Genomic DNA, 16992 nt, shown 5'->3' with positions numbered 1-16992 from the left:
CTGTAGAATTAGGGCCCCACTCATTCTAAATTCACTACCTCACTCTAACTTGATCACCTTTTTAAATACCCTGTTTCCAAATACAGTCACGTTATGAGATACTGGGGGTTAGGACTTCAACATATGAATTTTGGGGTGGACACAATGTAGCCCCAAGTGAAGACCATGCTTAATTTATCTACCTAGCCCTAACTTTTAACTCAGCTTCTGCCATATAATAGAAACAATATATATTTGCTAATGGATACTATATTAATGAAAAAGTTACTATTTGTAATATGGTATTTTAAAATGTTTTTCATATAATAAATTATAAAAACACTGGCAGGGTTTTTGTGTGTTACAAAACAGCCATAACATTGTCTTTCACTAGCTTGTTCCTAAAAGAACTTCGCTCCCGAAGTTGGGAACTTTCATGGCAATTTTGTTCTGCTGCCACCAAGTGACACTTGATGAAATTGTTCTTGTTCTGCAGAATCTCAGCTTTTGCTGAGATTGAAGACTGTGAATCTCTCTTAAATACGCTCAAAGACCCAATTTTAACGTTTTTGCATTTTAAAATAAATCGCCCTCACTAAAACAACAATATAATCATATATTGAAGAAAAATTGATAGGTAATTATATACAGCAAGTATTTTTAAACTAAGAATAGACGATATTCTTGGTTCTCTGATAAACTGCTGATGTGCTGGATATAAAAAACAAACCACAACTTATATTCAACTTTAATTTTGGCCTCAAACATAAGTCCATTCAGGAAGATACATAGGTTTTAATCCTTACTCAGCTTACAAAGAGACAGAAAGGTGTTTGCAGCTTTTCTAATGGAGAGAAACGGTTGTTTTCCCTTAAATTTTGACTTGGAATGTACCAGGGAATTTCTGTTGCAAACATTAACTTGCTGACTCCCACCTGAAGAAAGGTAAGTGAAAGCCGTGCTGAGACACCACTTCAAACCTGTCCTTTCCCCTCGTTTGCCCAGCTATTCATTTTGCCTCAGGCAATAAATACTGCCACTCAAAGAGATCTTCCCTGACCACTCATCTAAAAAATACCCCACCAAACCCAGTTATTCTCTATCAATAATATTACAACACTTATTTCTCTGGATTTCTACTATTCAGTTAATGTTTAATTATTTACAATATGGGCTTCCCCTATTAGAAAATAAGCTCTATAGACCTTTTGATTCGTGATTCTGTTTCCATCAACTAGAAGAGTTGCAGGTTTTGATTTGTGATTCTGTTCCCATCAGCTAGACTGCAGGTTATTAATAAATATTAATAAAATGAATGAATGGTATCTCACTAATTAGAATAAATTAAAATTTAACTGAGGCTCTTAGCCCACTGCCTTCTCGATGAAGGTTCCCACATGAGAAGAGTCTGTAAATGACTGTGTGAATTCTTCCAACCCTGAAATGCAAGGAGAAGGCATTGAGCTCAATGCTTAATCTATTTTATTTCATGTAAAACATGCCATCCCCATCTATCTTGCTCTTCTTCCGCCTGGCACCTCTAGTATTTTAATATCATATTTTATCAATTTGAAAAATTGGATTCTTTACATTTTTATATTTCTAAAATTGGGATGCATCTTTCAATTGATGAGAAATTGCGGACACTGTGGGGCAGGTGGTGGTTGTGATGTGTGAATTTGTCATTGCCTGCACATGTGCAAACTTGATTGCTATTGCTGGCATGACTGAATGACTATTTTCTTGAGGTTTCAATTTAATGAAATACTTAAGGATTATTTTTTGTTTTACTTTACTTATAACTAACACATAATAATTGTACATATTTATGGGATATAGTGTGATATTTCAATACATGTATTACACTGTGTAATGTCAAATCAGAGTAATGAGCACATCTATCACTTTAAATACATATTATTTCTTTGTACTGATAACATTCAAAATCTTCTCTTCTAGCTATCTTGAAATACACAATAAATTATGAGTTATAGTCACTCTATTGTGAAATAGAATGCCAGAATGTCTTCATTCCTTCCAACTGAACCTTATACCCATTGCCCAACCTTTCTTATTCTCACCTCTCTATACTAAGCAGCCTCTGACAACCACCATTCTACTCTCTACTATGAATCAACGTCTCAGGATTCCACATATGAGTGAGCCCGTGTGGTGTCTGTCTTTTTGTGCCTGATTTATTTTACTTAATATAATGCTCTCCGGGTTCATCCATGTTGCCACAAATGACAGGATTTTGTTCTGTTTTATGGCTGAACAGTGTTATATTGTGTATATATACACCACATTTTCTTTATTCATACATGTGTAGTTGGACACTTCAGTTGATTCTGTGCCTTGGCTATTACGAATAGTGCTACAATAAATATGGGAGTGCAGAGATCTTTCAACACAACTTATTTCATTTCCTTCAGATGTATACCCAGTAGTGGGATTGATGGATCATATGGTACTTCTATTTTCAAATTATATGAGAAGGGAATGTGATTTCTGATATTGTAGTCTGGAAATTTTCTTTTACGATTTTAGGTAAGATTAAAGGACCCGCAGCAATATCACAGAATGGGTGGAAATGACATGGGAAAAAAAATCTATGGAGGCAAGAGTGGAGCACTCTTTTTAGAGATGCCACAGTATCAGTGCTCTTGTGGCACAAAGAACAATATTGTACTGAAACGTGGATTTCAACAACTTTGAGTTAATGCAGAATTAGGAAAGTTCAATCCTGAATGTCAAAATTTTTAGAAATAGTTTCACTTTTCTAGTTTCCTCTTTTCATTTTTGCCAGAACGCTACATGAAAAATCTATGTCTAAATAAGTCTAAAATAATATTTTGAACAAACATATAAGTAAAATTCAAAGTAATAAGACATAATTTGTCACAATTTAATTGAAAGTATGTGCTCTTCTTGATTACTTTAAAAATTATGATATATCTAATAATCGATAACATCTTAGTATCAGTAAAAGGTGATACTGTCTACCAAGTACCAAGCACAATGCAAGTCACTGCAGACAGAAGAGTGTGGAAAAAAAATTTCCTGCCTTCCTAAAGCTAGCCTGGCTTCACTAGCTGCACCACTCTATCACCTCCCCTAGACAAGAAATAAGTGACGTGGTGATATAAGCCATTGTTTGAAAGTGTCTGGACAGGCACACTAAATAATCCTGGGAAGAGTAGGAAGTATATTAACCATTTTCCGTCTACTCTACCTTGCCTGAAGGAATTTTTAAAGAGGCAATTGAAAAGCAATTATATATTTAGCAAGTGTAATGTGCTATGGATATTGTCAATGGTTGAACCAAGAAAATCTCTAAGTTGTATTATTTATTATTTCTTCCTTTGGATATACTGCAGGTGATAGCACTGATTATTTTATACTGAAATCACTTTTGGTCTTGATTTTGTACCTAAGTACAATAATGTATTCTGCAATCTTTGTCTTTTCCTTCACTACCTGGACTCTGTTCTTAAAATATACAACCCTTCTTTTGACATGAGGACATATGAAATTAGCTCTAAAGTTCCTAATTAATGGATTTCCAGTTAAACTTATCATTTACCTTTTTTGTTTTTCAATGTTTTAAATTTTACAATTTTCTGAAAAAGTTGGAATTGCTGTTAGATTCTATGGCAAAATAAAACTCCATCAAGAAAAGATATATTCATTCTCCAGAGAAGTTTATTAATTTTAACCAGTAAAAGAACTACCACAACATGATCTTTTTGTACATAATGAAACATAGCACAGTTAAATTTTTATGCTGACTTGATCAGATCGGGTTATCACCTAGTATATTCAGAAAGAAAAATAATAAACTCCTCAGCAAGATATCCTCGACTATCTTCACTGAGACAGCCAGGTAGAAAGGGCTTCCCGGAGAATCTCCAACAGACGGGTCTTTGCACTGGAGGGTCAGATGGAACCTTGCAAAGGTCATGCTGTTTGCAGCGGGTAAGGACCTGGCCTCCCCTGAGTGGTAACCTGAGATTCAGTCGGTGAGATGGGGGTCCGTTAATGAGAACCTCTCTTTGCTGACGGTTTTTTCCTTTTTCACCCAATAAATTCTATTTTTTGTACCTTTGTATGTTTCCACAAGCTCAGTGTTTTCTGGTCATATGACAAGAACATGGTTTTTAGCTGACTGGGGAGAAAGGAGAAAGTCCTACATCATCACCATATATATTCTTTATGCCTTTCCCTCTCTCCCTCCCTCCTTCCCTCCCTCCCTCTCTCCCTCTCTCCCTCCCTCCCTTCCTCCCTTCCTTCCTTCCTTCCCTCTCTCTCTCTTTCTATCTTTTGGTCTTTCTTTCATTCTTTGCTTTTGAGACAAAGTCTCACTCACTCTGTTGCCCAGGCTGCAGTGCAATGGCACAGTCGTGGCTCACTGCAACCTCCACCTCCTGGGTTCAAGCAATTCTTGTGCCTCAGCCTCCTGAGTAGTTGAACTTACAGGCTCATGCCACCACACCTGGCTAATTTTTATATTTTTAGTAGAGAAAGGGCATCACCCCGCTGGCTAGGCTAGTCTCGTACTCCTGGCTTCAAGTGATCTACCCACCTTGGCCTCCCAAAGTTCTGGGATTACGGGCATGAGCCACCACGCCTGGCCTCTTTACAATTTTAGTGTACGAAGAACGGTTTGAAGGCATTGGTTGTTGTATGCACAGCACTCAGCTCTATGCCTACAACATAAAAGGCCCTTGAACAAATGTTTATTTAATCTCTAGGAGGCCTTAGAGGGTTCATGGTGTAGGCTTTGGCGCCAGACTGCATGGATTTAAATATTAACTCTGTCACTTGAAACCACTCTGAAACCATACATTTTTCATCTGTCACGTGGAGGTGAATGATTATATATGCCTCATAATGTAATTGTAAATTAAACTAGAAAGTGCTTAACTGCAAAGCCTAACACATAGGTGCCAGACAAATATTATCTACTATTGTTATACTTATCACTATTACTGTTACTTGAAGAACTGTATATAAAATAATTATTGAAATCCACACATCAACATTCAGGATACTTATTAAATGCAAACTGTGTGTCAAGCATTGTTCAAGATGCTGGGGTCTATATTTTAGGTAAGAAGCTAGGCAATAAAGAAATAAATGATAAATGAGATGTTTTTATATACTTGTAAGTATTCTTTTTTTTTTTTTTTTTTTTTTTTTGAGACGGAGTTTCACTCTTGTTACCCAGGCTGGATTGCAATGGCGCGATCTTGGCTCACTGCAACCTCCGCCTCCTGGGTTCAGGCGATTCTCCTGCCTCAGCCTCCTGAGTAGCTGGGATTACAGGCACGTGCCACCATGCCCAGCTAATTTTTTGTATTTTTAGTAGAGACGGGGTTTCACCATGTTGACCAGGATGGTCTCGATCTCTTGACCTCGTGATCCACCCGCCTCGGCCTCCCAAAGTGCTGGGATTACAGGCTTGAGCCACCGTGCCCGGCCACTTGTAAGTATTCTTGAAAATTAAATAGGGTAATATGAAAGAGAGCAGCTAGGGAATGAAGGAAGGGAATAATGATTTTTTATTTTTTTAACACTGGATGGTATGTTAAGTATGATCATAACTAAGACATAAATGATGAAAACATATCAGGCTTACGAAGATTTCAGGGAAGAGGATTTCAGACAAGGGAACATAGAAAGCAAAGGATCTGATGTAGGAACAAACATGCTCTATTCAGGACCAGAACAACAACAAAACAACTGAAACAGTAAAGAAGTTGAAGAGCTGGAAGGTCAAGGAGGGATGGTCATACCTACCCGCAGAAAGCACTGGAGGACAGAGTGAGGAGATTGAAATGTGTCCAGAGTGCAGTGGGAAATGAATCTAATTGTTTAAAGCAGTTATCTAGGTTGGAGGTGATGGCAAGCAAAACCCAGCAGTGGCAGAGAAAAACAGAGAAAGCCAAAGGCTTAATTAAGATGGGAATATTCCCCAACTGGATTCTCAGATTCAGTGCAATCCCTATCAAAATCACAGCTGAGCTGCTTGCTTGCTTTCATTTCTTTTCTTTTCTTTTTTTTTTTTTTTTTTTTGCAGAAATTGACACAGTGGCCCAAAATTTAAAGGACCCAGAAAAGACAAAACAATCACGAAAAAGAACAAAGACAGAGGGTACCTCCCAATTTTAAAACTTTTTTTTTTTTTTTTTTTTTTTTTTTTTGTGTGTGTGTGTGTGTGTGGCAGGATTGGTCTCACTCTGTCCCCTGGGCTGGAGTGCAGTAGCAAGCCCTCAGCTCACTGCAACCTCTGTTTTTCAGCTTCAAGTGATTCTCTTTGCCTCAGCCTCCCAGGTAGCTGGGATTACAGACACGTGCCATCACATCTGGCTAATTTTTATATTTCTTTTGGTACAGAGGTGGTTTCACCATGTAGGCCAGGCTGGTCTCAAATCTCTGATTTCAAATGATCCACCAGCCTTGGCCTCCCAAAGTGCTGAGATTACAGGCATGAGCCATCATGCCAGCCCCAATTTAAAAACTTACTACAAAGCTACAGTAATCAAACAGTGTAGTTCTGCCAAAAAAAAAAAAAAAAAAGTATACAGACCAATGAAATGCAAGAGTCAAGAAATAAACACCTACACTTACGGCAAATTGGTTTTTGACAAAAATGCCAGGACAATTTGTAGTTTAAAAAAAATGGTACTGAAATAACTAGATATCCTCATGAAAAAGAATGAAGCTGGACCCCTGCCCCATACCACATATAAAAACTAACTATAACTGGATCATAGGCCGTAAGGTAAGAGCTAAAACTGTAAACATCTTGGAAGAAAACATAGAAGTAAGTCTTAATGACTTTGGTTGAGACAACAGTTTCATAATCATGATAGCAAAAGCATAAGGGGGAAAAAGAACAGATAAACTGGCCTTCATCAAATTAAAAAAAAAAAAAAACAGCTTCAAAGGACGCCATCAAGAAAATGAATATCAATTCATAGAATGGGTGACAATATTTGCAAATATATAAGTCCCATTTGATAAGGGACTTATATAGAGACTATATAAACAACTCTTACAGTTCAACAATAAAAAGACAAATGGCCCAGTTTTTGAAATGGGTAAATGGGTCTGAATAGACATTTCTCCAAGGACAGCATACAGATGTCCAATAAGCATGTGTAAAGGTGCTCAATACCATTAGTCATTATAGAAGTACAAATTTAAAACACAATGTGCTATTGCTTCATGCCCATTTGGATGTCTAACTTTTTAAAAATGGAAAATGAATATTGGTAAGTATATGGAGAAAATGGAGCCCTGATACACTGCTGATGGGAATCTAAACTGGTAGAGCTATTTTGGAAAACTGTTTGGGATTTCCTCAAAATGTTAAACAGAAAGTTGCCATATGACTCAGTAATTCCACTCTTAGGTATATGACAAAATAAATTGAAAGCATATGTCCACACAGAAACTTATATACAAATGTTTACAAAAACAGGATTCATAATAACCAAAACTTGTAAATAACCCAAATGTCCATCAATGGATGAATGGATAAATAAGTTATGTGGTTTATACAAACAATGGAATATTCATCCATAAAAAGGAATGAAGTTAATTTTTAGTGGTGATATTAATTCATATTTGGTAGTTACGAAGGCATGAGATCAACAACAAAGCAGAGCTTAATGAGAAGCCTGTACCGTATCTGAGCAAAGTCATTTTTGGGAATATGAAGGAGGTTCCCAAATGCTGAAGGGTCCACATCAAATGGATGTACAGGTGGATGTGCAACTCTCAGCTCAGCCAAGAACAGAAGGCTGCATAAGCTTGTGGGTTTGGACAGTTTAGAAACACTGCATGAGGTTCTGAAAGTGACACATGGGTGTTGGATTTGCCAGCGGTCGGTAAATTTGATTCTAGTTTCAGTTGGCTCCAAAAGCATGGCTTTGCTGTTTGATAAACTGCTCTGTGCTAGTGAAAAGCCCAAGTCTAGCAGTTCCTAAGGGACCGGAACTGCACCAACTGAAAAAAAAAAAAAAAAGTCTAGTATTTAAAAATCATTCACTGTATGACTATTTTTATGCCTGGCTGAAACATAAAGGCATCATCCTTTCCTCTGTGAGTCATAGCTATACTGTAGCCATCATTTTAAAGTAGATAATGGTACTGTGCAGTCTCTCTTTACCTTATCGTTTCTATCTTTGGTCACATTTCTCCAAGCAGCCCAAATTCCTCAGCTTTCCCAAGATCTCCAGGAGATCTGAATTATGTTCCTGGTCCCCACATTAAATCTTATTGATGGCTACCAGTTAGTAAAATGATATTGTATTATACAATTCTAATTCTTGGAAATGTGCTTTAAGGGAACATTGAAAGGTATGTGCAGAAATCCATATGTAAAATGATTACTTACTGTACCAAAAAATGTAAACAGCTTAAAATTAAATGCATTTCTTTGAACAAACCCAAGTTGTATGAAACACAGTGTAATAATAGTAGGGAAATGTTTCAAAAAATTGTGGTAGAATATTTTATAGAATATAAATGTTCATAATATATAGTTAATAATTATAATAGACAATCACCTAGAACTTCTTATATACCAGGCACTATTATGTTTTATAGAGACGATCTCATTTAATCCTCTGTCAACCCTGCAAGGTAAACATGATTATAATTTCCATTATCTAGATGAAGAAGGTGAAGCATAGCAAGACTGCATGTGTTAGTGAAGATCACACAGCTGCTTTGGGATGGAGTCAGAGTTTGAACACAGGCAATCTGGCTCTAACGTCTGTGCTCTTAGCTATATACTAAACTAATTGTTTAGGTGAACATAGCAAGGTAGAAAACAGTTATTGCAGTTTTATAATAAATCTGTGTATATAAACACACACACACACATATATGCATTTATAAATATAGGTAAGATAGACCCTAAAATGTTTATAGCTCTTATCTCTGAGTAGTGAATTTATAGATGATTTTTGTTTTTATCTTTGTGGTTTTTTGAAATTTTTAAAACGTTCTACAATTTATTTAATTTCTAGAATCAGAAAAAAGATTAAAGATTACACTGTGTAATTTTCTACTTGTGTTTAAATATTTGTGTTGTAAACATATTTGAAGACATTCGTGTGATAAATATTAATAGATTAATCGTATACATAAATGTATGCTAATCTCTTAGGTATTTGCATAGCAATCATCTGGTATATCTTTAACTTTACATTATCCTAGATAAAAATAACTGAAACTGAAACCCCTACTTACTGATCGCCTATTTGTGCTAGGCACTTTGATGCTCACAAAGGTCCTGAAAAGCAGGTGTTATCATCTCCAGTTTACTGATCAGTATGTGAGGCTCAGATAGGTTATGTATCATGGCCAAGGCCACACAGCTGCTCAAAAAAAAAAAAAAAAGTTGATATTCAAATTCAAATCTATCCAGCCACAAAACCCTTACTCTAATGCTTGAGCACTTCCAGAATTGATTCTTCAGGTTAATAGTCCTGTAATTTTCTTAATCACCTGCTCTCAATTTTGCACAATATACGTGACTGTTCGGAGGGAGGCCACTAAGCTGAAATATATTTGGACAACACTGTTTTCAATCTCTCTCTCTTAGAGAATCTCAGTTAATATTAATATAATAATATTAATATAGGGATCTAGAAGTCCTGCAGAGGGAAACTTAACATGTATTACCATGAAGCAGCATTGCTGTTCTAAACCAGAGCTTTCTAAATTTAAGAAGTGCTTACAGATTACATGAAGATTTTGGTAAATGTGAATTCTTACTCTGGGGTGAGATCTGAGATTACATATTTTAAATATACTCCCAGTTGATGCTGATGCTGCCGGTTCAAGGACCAGCCTCTGAGGAGCAAGGTACTAAAGGACACAGATAGGAAACCACTTCACCATTTATTGCTGCCAGTCATGATTAAAGAATTGGCAGTTTCAAGGAGTTCATTGTCAGCCTTCCTGGGTAAACTCAAGATAGGAATAATATGAGTACAATGTATTTTATTTGGGTGATGGTTACCCCAAAGCCCTGACTTGACCACCACACAATCTATGCATGTAACAAAATAACAATTGCACTCCACAAATTCATACAAATATTTTTTTAAAGATGGGAATCAGTGTCCTGCAGGGCTTGCTTTGAAGGATTGGGCTGAGAAGCTAATGTAGGGGTGGGAACAATGGAGGTAGGGATTTCCAGACTGATCTGCATCAAAAATGAAAAATAATTGAGTTCCTAAGGACCGAGTATGTGACCCAAAAGTTATTTTTTAGCTCTCAGCAAAGGCTCTGTATAATTCTCAGAGAGATTTTGGGCCTGCTTCTTTAGTCTGGTGTGTCAAAAGACCCTATTTTGGGGTATCTGTTTCTGAGCCCCAACACCTTCCTATTACACAAATATGACCAGCTAATGAAATATTATGCTGTCAGTTTACATCATTCATTGATTTTCCCCCATATTCCCTCCTTCCCTCTTTCTCTCTTGGAAGAGCAGGAAGTGTGTTTGGTGGAGAGAGCAAGTGCCTTAGAGTGTGATTTGCCTGAGTTACGTTGCTGGCTTTGCTGCTTACCAGCTGAATGAACCTGGGCACTTGGTCAAGTCTCTCTGAACCTAGCGAGGTCTCCCCTTCCCTTAAATGGGGTACTATCTAAGTCACTGATGTTTGGCTGTGAGGATCGGATGAGCTTATAAACATAAAGCCCAAGGCACATACTAACTACTTGATATTTACTACTTCAATTTCCTCTTCCATGTAATGCCCTTACACAACCCGTATCTGAAGAAACCGCAAATCTGTCCTCTATTTGGCTTCTCCTGGGATCTCAGATTAAGTGACATTTCCTTCTAGAAGCCTTTCTTTCTCTCCTTCTCCTCCTTGCAGTAAATTTAGTTGTTTCCAACACATCGTATAGTTTTTCCAGATCACTCGTATAGTTTTTGCTTAATTGACCATCCTTCCCAATAGACCCCATGAAGTCAGATTACTTGTCCTCGTCAGTTTTGACTGTCAACTGCCTGACCTATGGGAGATGTTCAGTAAATATTTCGGGCTTTATTGAATATAAACATTAAGTCATTAACTTAGCCACATTCTGTGACTCTCTGAACAACTCCTGTGGTTACAAAACCCCAGGATGAATAATTTAAAGAACTCTCTCAAAAGATAACCTCTTTTCGGGAGAGAGTAGTTTTCAGAGTATTTTTGTTCATTCTTCTCTAACACTGCTTCTACAATACTGGTTTGTGAGTGTAGCCTTTGTGATCAGTAAAAGGCAGTGCTATCCGCGTTAAGCCATGGACTTAAGATTTTAGTTCTCTATTTGTCTACAGATTTAAAAAGAAAAAGAAAGAGGTAGGGAGGTGCTGCATCTGACAGAGAGCACTTTGTCCTGTACTCCTGTGGGGTATTGTTAGAAACTTGTTGCCTAAAGCAATACGCTGGCAGATTCTGACAAGGTGTTTGAAGACCGTTTTAAATCAGAGACAAACATCAGACTGGGAGCTGAGTATCCTTTTGTCAGGCATGCTGGAGTCTTGATAAAAAGTCTTTAAAAATGGAATGTGTATCATAATAGCAGACGTGCACAATCCATATGAGCTCTCTCTTGAACAAAAGTCAGATTTGAAAACTTGACAGAAAAGCCTTTAAAAAAAGAATCCTTGGTGGTCATAGTTAAAATCAGACAGTGTTAGTTTATGTTATTATAAAAAATGAAAGTGCCGTCATCTTAGTAATGGATATTTAAACTGGACCTTTAATTTGTTTAATGCAATTAACAGTAGGTCACCTTGTAAAAACTGTAACTAAAAGTAATTCTGCATATAAATATTTTAGATGGAGTGTAATTTTCTCACATAGAATTCATCTTATTAAGAGTCATTCTATTATGGGCATGGTAGAGATCCTTGCCAGATATAACTTCTTTTCGATCTTCGCTCTCTCATTCCAATTCATGGTTAGATCTTATATGATTTATAAATTTTTAAATATATGTGGTATGAATATAAACTCATAAAAATTGAGCCCATACAGATGTATATAAAAATCCTCTCAGAGGATTTAGGACCTAAATGCAAGTACTAAAGTAATTTTTTCTCCTGTGCAGGAATAGCACACTTCATTTTCCACAACACTTATTGTACTTTTAGTTAAAAAACATAGATGATGCTAAGGGGTCAAACATATGTTTATATGTATGCAAATGATTCAGGTATACGATATAGATTATTACCTGGGAAAATGCCATAAAATACAATTGAACATTAACTGAAACTAGTGATTTTCTTAAATCAGAACTAAGTTTTAAAAGATAACCTATCGACATCGAATAATTTTAACTGTTTAGACAGGAACAATATTTTCATGATGATTTAATTCTTTCATTGTACCTATCATCATTTTTTAAAAGAGAAAGAGAATTCTAAGAAAATAAATCATGAATAGGAGGTTGAGAAATTGGAAGAGGCCAGCATATGCAGCGACTAGTACAAGTATGACATATGTGGTCTATGGGGTGCCCAAGGACAAGGGGACAAGGCCAGGCCATTTGAAGTTCCATATTAGAAGCTGCATAAGAGGGTAGAGGATATGCCCTATGGCTTTTGACACAAGGATGTCCATTTATAAGTGTTCTTAAGGCTTTTGACACGTGGATGTCCATTTGTAAGTGTTCAATAAGGGCTTACAGATTTATGATGGGAATGAGTTGGGCTCTGAAGATTCCGCCTATCATGGAGGAGAGGGATAAAGAGTAGTCTAGCCTGCTTCAACCTAACTGTTTCCCTATGGCTGACCCTATCATAAGATGTAAAAGCTCAGAGACAAATTACAGTCATGTGTTGATTAAGGATAGTATCCATTCTGAAAAATGCATCATTAGGTGATTTCTTTATCATAGAGGGCACTTAGACAAACTCAGGTAGTATAACCTACTATGCACTTAGGCTACGTGATATAACCTATTGCTCCTAGGCTCCAAACCTATCTAGCATGTTACTGTACTGAACACTGTGGGCTACTATAACATAATAATATTTGTATATCTAATATAAATAGAGATGTAAATATACAGTAAAAATATGGCATTATAACCTATTGGACTACCTTTTTACATGTGTGATTCATTGTTGACTGAAAATTCATTATGCAGCATATGAATGTATATCAGTTAGCATGTTTTTGCATGGAAGTGACGGAAAAAACTAAAAATAATCTAAACAACAAGGATGTTTATTAATACAAAATAAGAAGTACAAAATTAGGCAGTTCTAATAAGAAGTCAAATCTTTTCTTTATGTATATGTTTAAGAGCAAAGAGCCTTTCCCAGAGCCTCTTAACAGACTTCCTGTCTTACCTCATTGTCCATACTGCATCACATATTCCACCTGAACGAATTACTGGTAGAGGGAATTAGACTACTGTGATTGGATTTGGCTAATCATTACCGGTGCTGGGATCTATCCTCTCTGAAGATTAAGGTCCCTCAGAGGATGGTAAACAAAATCTAGAATCCATTAACAATAAAGATAAAGGAGTGGAGTGAGTAATGGTTGTTAGGTAGTTACAAAGCAGTGCATGCTATACAAACTTAAATAAATAAATCATAGTCACCACTTGGACACTCAGGGATGTTTTCTGCTTTATTATTGTTTGAGAAATTGAAATTTGGGGACTTATCATTTATTTAAATGCCAATGTTTCATGCATTTATATGCCCTCTGTGACATTTACACCTCCAAATGACTTTTAAATCTGTGTATTAGAAAGAGTTTAAAGTTAAGCCCTATCCTCTTGGATTCTTAAAATTTCTGAACTCTGAGGGATACATAATCCTACAAATTTCTTGGCTTCAGGATTCGAAAGCAAAAGCACATATGATTATATTTAAGAGGCTGCATTTCACTAGGATTACAAAAATCAGTAGCATATTTAAGCTTCATGTTACAGAAAATAGAACATGTTCAGCCATTAAATCACATCTGGCATTCTTTCAAGCATGTGCCTCTTACAGTGCAGTAACCTAGAATTGCCTTTTGTCCTTCTCAGCTCAAGACCCTAAATTTGTAAAGTGTTATATACCAAAATATTAACTTTGAGTCAGAAGTTTATAGTTGAATCCTCATTCTACTCCTTAACTAGCTGTTAAACCTCTGCAATGTACTTAGATTTTTGGAAACTCTTCTGCTTCAATTTGCCTTAAATACCCCTTGTTTTAAAAATACTTTAAAATAAAATTTTTATCTATATGTGGTCTTCTTTCTGAATGCCGGGTCTTTAAGCAACCTTGCCCAATGTTTCTTTCATGCCTGAGAGACCTTCTAAGGAGCACTCTAGGGGTTCTCCTGCTTATCATTGTTTTTTCTACGCCATTGTCTTCTTTTGTTGTTTTCTCTGCTTTTTGCAATACCTTTGCCTAAAAGATGTAGTAGATATATTAATTTGAAAATTATTTTCCAAACCACCTGCAGATATGTTCTTGAGCTTCGTTAAGTAACTCTTTAACTTGTTTTTCTCCTGCAACAACAACAAAAAATGTATAAAATCAGCTTCCTTTCTTCTCCATCCTCGGCATTAGTTATTTGCTCCAAGGATCTAGATAAGCTATTTCCAAAGCCATCGCAGTCCACAGAAATAAACCCTTTGTAATTCTCGTCTGGAGGCTATAAATGCAAGCAAGCCCTCAGCGCTCTCCAGAGTTCCTGACAGTCTCTTTTTGAATGTTCTGCCACCAGAGGGAACTGGAGTTGTAAGATTTTACAATGCCTCATAAGTGCTGTCTATTCCTAATGAAATACAGGTTGCTTAATGAGACTAATGCTGTTAAACTTGGAAATTTTCACATAAAATTTTCTGAGGATTTAATTATATTCACTATATCAAGAGCTGTTATTAGTCATTTTATTGAAAAGCGATCTCTTCTTTGATCCCTTTCCTCACATAGATTTCTAAATGTCTACAAAATATTATAAAATTCATCATGAAAAGATTTATAGAGGAAGTAATTGGTAGGAATCATGAAAAAGTAAAGATCTCACAGGAATGATAAAAATTATATATATATATAGTATAATGTTCAATTAAAAGTGGGAAGCTGATTAATTTTTAAATGTTCTTTCAAGATTTAGACAATTCTCTAATTCTGTTTCATATTATAGAGTGAAGAAGTTATATAATATATAAAAGTTGCCAAGAATGTGACTGGCTTAAATGATACAGCCATGGATCTATTGAAGATAACTATATTTGGAACACATCAAGCATTCTGATTTAGTATAGCAATAAAAATAAATCTACTTTTTCTAAAACTTCATTTTACCCAGGCGTCCTTTGAAAGATGTCTGCAGTAAAATGTCCACCTCCTAATATGCAGTGATGACTCAGCAATTATGCTTTTTTTAAAAATATATTTTATTTTTAGTACTGCAGACTTTTGCCCTCTCTTTTTTCCCCTAAACTTAGTGCTTGATTTTGTTTTGGCTTTGTTTTTAATATGTAATATGAGCATCAAGCAGACTGTAGGAAAAACATGAAGGTCACTTTTCAGATATAAAAGCATCATAAAGTCGTACATCAAAGCCAGCTTTTGTCTTATTTTACAAATCTCTCTCAGTGTGTGTCCCAGGGTGGTCTCAGGATTACTGGCAGCAGCAGCATCAGGAGCTACCGGTTAGTGTTCAGATATCCAGCTTCAATCCTAGATCTGTTGACTCTGCATTATGAATATGCAGCCCTCACATGGTTCTCATGCACACCAAAGTTTAAAAACTACTTTTCTGAAAAATATATATAGTCCCTGATAGGTTAACTTCTTGAACTATTATCCACGCCGACCTCCTGTTTATCAGCATTTTTGTGGTCAGTACATATTAACTTTTTTCAGCTTGTTCGTTTCATATTATCTTCGTCCATGGTTACATGGATGACTCCCAAGTGTACATGTCTAGACAGACATGTTACCTATTTGAAACATTATTTAGTTTATGTTCCCTTGGAATTTCATTCTACATCCAAACCTTATATTATTCTTTGTTTGTTTTTTTTATATAAACTTTTTCTTTATTTATTTATTTTTTAAATTGCATTTTAGGTTTGGGGGATGTGTGAAGAACATGTAAGATGGTTGCGTAAGTACGCACATGGCAGTGTGGTTTGTTTTTAAGAGACAGAGTCTTGTTTTGTCACCCAGGCTAGAGTACGGTGGCACGATCATAGCTCACTGCAGCCTTGAACTCCTCAGATCAAGCTGTCCTCCTACCTCATCCTACCAAGTAGCTAGGACTACAGGTTCACACCACCATGCCTGACTATGCTTGCAAAATTCTTGTAGAGATGTGATCTTGCTGAGTTGTTTAGGCTGTTCTCAACTGGCTTCAAGTGATCCTCCCCCTCTGCCTTCAGAAAGGCTGGGGTTACAGGTATGAGCCATGGCTCCCAGATTCAAATCTTGTTTTATTCTTTATTGTGTCTTCTTGAGTCATTTTTTTTTTTGCCACCAGTGTTTGTGTTAAATATATTTCTTTTAAAAACGTATTGCTGCATCCACTTCCCAACAAGTAATCTTACTCCCTTACTCCCTGACTTCCAATCCATGCTCTATGGAAAATCCTCCTAAAATTTCCTCTTGTCAGTTATTTCCCTTTACAAGGACTTTTTGGTGCCTCCTACATCCTAGATTCCATTGGTCTTGGATAGGTATCTTTATATTTCCTATGTAGAATCTCAACCCTACAACCAGGTTGTCAGTTTCTTCTTCCAACCCACATACTTCCTCTTTCCCACTGTTATCTTTGCTTTGCCCTCTCATTGTCCTTTACAAGTATTTGATCAAATCTCCACAAAGAATAGACAAATCCCCAGTTCTCTCAGAAAGTCTTTTCCAGTGCTCGCTTCGGCAGCACATATACTAAAATTGGAACGATACAGAGAAGATTAGCATGGCCCCTGCGCAAGGATGACACGCAAATTCGTGAAGCGTTCCATATTTTTAGGCAG

At 36.4% G+C, this 16992-nt stretch overlaps 1 protein-coding gene, 1 non-coding gene and 1 pseudogene across 12 annotated transcripts in view; all 3 read left to right on the top strand.

The window, feature by feature from the left end:
* The window catches only part of MAGI2 (membrane associated guanylate kinase, WW and PDZ domain containing 2), a 1426516-nt gene that overhangs the window by 163967 nt on the left and 1245557 nt on the right, over positions 1–16992 (top strand). The gene's annotated exons all lie outside the window — the stretch shown is intronic.
* The window catches only part of LOC141580078 (uncharacterized), a 51312-nt pseudogene extending 34320 nt beyond the window's left edge, over positions 1–16992 (top strand).
* LOC120365419 (U6 spliceosomal RNA) lies at positions 16880–16986 on the top strand. Its single transcript, XR_005580361.1, has one exon. It is a non-coding gene; the product is annotated as a U6 spliceosomal RNA (small nuclear RNA).

This window comes from Saimiri boliviensis, chromosome 10 (assembly GCF_048565385.1).
Source record: "Saimiri boliviensis isolate mSaiBol1 chromosome 10, mSaiBol1.pri, whole genome shotgun sequence".
Lineage (NCBI taxonomy): Eukaryota > Metazoa > Chordata > Mammalia > Primates > Cebidae > Saimiri > Saimiri boliviensis.
Note: the sequence above shows the minus strand (reverse complement) of the source record. Positions and strands in the feature narration are given on the sequence as shown.